The following is a 5,000-nucleotide window of genomic DNA, read 5'->3' as shown; positions in this document are numbered from 1 at the left end:
GAATCGAAAAGCGCTTGGCTTAACCACAAAGGACTTGCTTTCTGGCCGAACAATACTGGCAATACGGGATTAGGTTCATTCTCCGAATGAATGAAAGACATATGCGTGAAAGACATATATTTGAACTGCGAAGAGAATTTTAAACTAACACATGAAATCAATATATGACTTTCATATATTCCGACTGTATTTCACAGTCATCAACTCAGAAGGTTGGCTTGATAGATCTTTATAGCTCGATGCACCGGTAAGTTAACAGTTAATAGACTGGAAGGCTGACCATTAGAAAATTGGGTTTTAAATAGTAGGCATATGAATTTTTTATTTTTCCGGGTGAATGGTGTAATAATGTTCTGTCACAGAATTCCTGCATATTTAAAAAAGCGGGAAAAAAACCCTCTTAAAGCGAAAATGAAAATTATCACCCCTGAAAAATTCAAAGCTTGATAACGAGCCAGATAATAATTGAAACTGCGAACTGGCTTCTATCCATTCTCGTCCCCAGAGCCCTCCGTTGTTTAGTCACGTGGTCAGCAAACTGGCTGACAATTCACTAAACTTACGGTCACACACTGGACACTGGATTCCGGAAAACAGATTTATTCTTTAACCGCACAACAGTTTTGCTTAATTTTAAAGGATAAGCGAACACCGAATGAATCTGCAAACAGGTTTCCAACTTGCAAACTTGCAAACAGCTTGCAAACAACTTGCCAACTTATATTAGGAGCAGGCGTAGCTCAGTTGGTTAGTGCGCAGCTTTCTGAGCAAGAGGTCCCCAGTTCGATCCTCGGTGACTTCAACTTCTGTTTCGACTTTGCTCTGATCCGTGTAGCTATAACTTTAAATATCCGTGAAACAGGGCACTGACAGAGGGAGGGGGGTAAAAGACACACAGTCGGCTTCCATTGACACCAGCCTCGTAGCTGAAGCAATTACCGACGTTAATAAACCTTTACATTTATATAAGAGTCCTAAGTGTAGCCTATGACGTCATGCAGCCTGGAATGTTCTTTCCCTAAATAACTAAACCAAATTGTGGTACATTCTTACAGCTATCAGGAAAACTACAAGACCTAGAAGCTTTTGCATAATTAAGCATGAGTTCGCAGGAGAACTTTCCAGAATATTCTAGGGGAATTACAGATTCTTTACAGAACACAGAAGCTGGTATCGGGCCCATTTTAGCCTGCGTAGCTGGGGGTTTTGTTGGCGCGAGATTAACGGGCGGCGAAGCCGCGCGGAGATTGCGGAGGGGCGCTGTGAAATACCGACAGCTATTTTGTTTTTACGAAATGACCCTGGCAACTCTCCAACTGGTATGAAATAAGAGAAATGAGGAAATGGAACTCGTAAATTTTAACTGGAAAAGCCTTGGTGCAAGTTTGTGTTTTTCCGTAAATTCCTGGCAACGCGTTCGGACAATATGGGAACCAGTGACGCACAGATAAAACTAACCCCTGGGTATGCTTACGACGCATGCGCAAGCGACGTATACCTTGATCATTTGCTCTTTTTGTTAAAAGTCTTAAAACATAGACAGTATACACGTAATAAATTGCGAGTTAATTCGTTTGTGAATGTTCCTTGGGGTTCCGATTGCGGTTGCGTTATGACAACAAACGAGCTCTCAACATTCTTTAAGCGTAATTGATGTTCTTAATTAATATATGATGAGCAAAATAAAACTGATTTTACATTGTGTCTCACACATTTGGCTCGTAGTTTGTTGTCCAGACCCAATTTTCGAGTTGTTTTGTAGAAATAGTTTCCCAGAAAATTTTCACAATTTTGACGAAATGAAAAGTAATGGTGGTCGTGCATTGTTAACCTTACCAATTAGATCCAGTGGGTGTGGAAATGTCAAGTAAACAAACAAGGCACAATTATAAGAGTGCTTAGCTACGTTTTGGTGCCGTATTTGATCAGGTCTTCACTTCGAGACGTATGGAAGTTTGATAAACAAGGTAAGGGCAGAACTGTTAGGATCTGTACATAACATTTTGAAAGCTTAAACAGTTAATATTGCCTCTGAATTAACAGTCGGTCCCGCTGAATCCGAATTCGTCCAGTGACGAGTCCATTTTCTGTACTTACAAAGTGAACTTCCGTGATTCAGCGGCAAAAGTCTCTTGAAAAGTTTGAGTTTGTTAAACATATAGGAGAAGGTGCGGCGATTTGAACAGGGCGACCGCATAAGTTACTTAATCGCCATAAATTAGAAACAAGCTTCTTATCGCAGTTAACGTCGAATTAATTAATTAAGATGAATGTTCTTCAAAGTTCCTTGGTCCTCCCTGCTGCATCTTGGTCTCTCTCAAGTAGTTACACAACGGTGTTACTTACTTTATTTTATTCCCACTCTATGAGTTGTATACGTATCTAACAAAGAGCGAATCACTTGATTTAATTGGTCAAAAGGTGCCAACATGATGGCTAATTTTTCTCTCTAAATTCTTAGCTAATATTTTCGACTTTGCAGTCATCTTCAGGTTTGTGTAAAGTGAAAATGAAACTATTTATGGGTTAATATATACAATGAGCATTATGCATAGCCAATAAACTAAGCTCCCAAACCAAGCAAACTAAGGTGGTGATTAGCGATTATGGACCCATGATTAGAAATTAAGCGAGACTTGAGATGTCGGCTGTCGAAAATATTAGCTAAGAATTTAGTGAAGAAATTAGCCATCATGTTGGCTCCTTTTGACCATATAAACTAGTCGCCACCATGTTCCTGCCACTTCGCCCACTTGATTTAAATTGCAGTTTGTGTGTTACTCAGCTGGATGTAAATTCATAATGGCTGAACTAGCAATAGCGCAACAACGACAGCAGAAACAAAAGTCTACAAAGTTCGCTTTCATTTCGCCGATTTAGCGATGATAATTCTTATATTAAATAGTGTTCGCTAGATGACCAAATTTAACGTGTTGTTATTAGCATAGGGAAAGATCTAACGAAGAAACTGATACATTCCCAACGCTATGATCGTCTGCAGAAGTCCGTTTCGATGAAATTCAGTATCACGAAGAACAAATTACTGGAAAGAACCTTATCATTTTCAAGTGTTAGGGAAACAGCTGAAACAGCTTTTTCTGGGAAAATGTATTGGAAACAAGAGAAACTTTTTCCGGCTTTACACTAGACGGATAACATGAGAGACGCATAATTCGTCTGGACGGATTATGCATCTGTAGCATAAAAACGGCCAATATCAGTCATCCATCGATGAGGTTGGGTTTAAGAAGCAAGATCATTTTGGAAACAAAAGGTTGCGCAAATTTACACTGGGGGGATTATGAAACTCTATCCATTCTAGTCCCCAGAGCCCTCCGTTTCTTTTTATTACTGACTTGTAACAATAAATTGGTAAAACGGGGAGGTAAATTAAAGAGAGTAACATCATACCGCACTATAAATGCATATTTCAGAAGAGAAACGAAAATTTTCTAGGAATCTGCAAATTTTGGCCACATTTTTTTCTCGGAAACATGCAGGAATTTTAGGGAACAGGAAATTGCTGAAAACGACAATTGGAACTTAACTTACCAGGTGTATTTTTACCATATGGAGATGTTTCATGCGCCGGGATTAGTGCTTTTATTCAGTTAATTGGATGTAATTTTATTTATTTTTTACATTCGACAGTTGAAAGTTCCACCTGGTTTACTTTTAAGATAATGGCAGGAACGGAGAGGAATGGGGAATAAATTGAGAAGAACGGGGAGCAGTGAGCCTACATGTTGTAGTATTCCAATCCCCCGTCGCAACTCTGGTATGACGTTTTTATACCGTGTATATAGTGACTGTTTGGATGCGATTGCTTATTATGCAAACGTATAAGGTTATTGTACGAAAACACACGAAACGAGTACAAATATTCCACGCCCTTCGGGTGGCTGGTATGTCAGCTGATAATGTTCGCGACTGAGAGATTGTCCGAAAAATTAATATTTGGCCGAGAAGCGAAGCTTCGAGGGCAAATATGAAATTTTGGATAATAAATAACCTATAATTTAGATGTTTTGGTATGTAGTATCGCTGCATATTTCTACTGGTTGTTTGTCTTTTGACTCGCCCTAGCGGGCTCATCAAACTACAGCACAACTCGTAAAAATACTCAACGATGTTACACACCAAAAAATAAACTTCTAAAGAGATATATATCCCACCTAGCTAACAATTTTCCTTTTATATGTCTCTCTATCTAAGTTGCAGGAGAAGGTCGTTCACTGACTCAGGAAACGCAGAATTCAGGTATTTTCAGCTGTCTTTACTGCCATTATCTACTAACTTTCTCCAATAAAGAGTCCTCATTTAAACACACAAAAAAGAGTAAGTTTCTTAATGCCATGGTAGGTGAAGCATACTAATTGTTTACCCACAGTTAACGATGGTTTTCAATCTATCTGTTTCTTTCTATCTTAGTTGATGAAGGGAATCTCTCACCACCAATACAAGCAACTGATCCAGGTTATTTTTCACTGTCTTCATTTTATCATGTAGGAATGTAAGGTCCTTTGTTACACCCTTGCTTCTTAGAACTCATTTGTGAGTCTTCTGCTATACTTTGTGTATCCACACACCCCATAGATGCCAAGTCTCCCGCTTTCGGCTGGAGACTCCAGCTTTCACACTCAATCTCCAGCCAAGCAAGCAAAATCTCCAGCTGAGCTTGGGTTAACAAATATAAAATTATTGTTCCACAAACGTAAAACTGTTCATGATCTGCGAAATCGTGAAATCGACGAGAAATCAGCGGCAAATTGACGAGAAATCAAGAAATTCTAGACCCCAGAGCCCTTTTCTTCTCACTGCTCGTGTTTGTTTGCCCGAAGTGACATGGTAAAATGTGTCATTAAATCAACTCAGAATGCAGGAAAATTGATCTAGGAGAACTCAGATTTAAAAATTTTCCCTAGGGGGTGGGGGGGGAGGGCATCCCCCCGGACTCCCCTCGAAAGGTTTGCGCCTTTGTTGCTCGCTCGGATTAGGCG

At 39.6% G+C, this 5,000-nt stretch overlaps 1 protein-coding gene and 1 pseudogene across 1 annotated transcript in view; both read left to right on the top strand.

Annotated features, from left to right (window-relative positions):
• The window catches only part of LOC138038451 (uncharacterized), an 85,147-nt gene that overhangs the window by 29,921 nt on the left and 50,226 nt on the right, over window positions 1-5,000 (top strand). The window lies entirely within an intron of this gene.
• LOC138038449 (uncharacterized) overlaps window positions 1-5,000 on the top strand; it is a 27,074-nt pseudogene that overhangs the window by 7,677 nt on the left and 14,397 nt on the right.

The sequence above is a fragment of the Montipora capricornis genome, chromosome 2 (assembly GCF_036669925.1).
Source record: "Montipora capricornis isolate CH-2021 chromosome 2, ASM3666992v2, whole genome shotgun sequence".
NCBI lineage: Eukaryota > Metazoa > Cnidaria > Anthozoa > Scleractinia > Acroporidae > Montipora > Montipora capricornis.
Note: the sequence above shows the minus strand (reverse complement) of the source record. Positions and strands in the feature narration are given on the sequence as shown.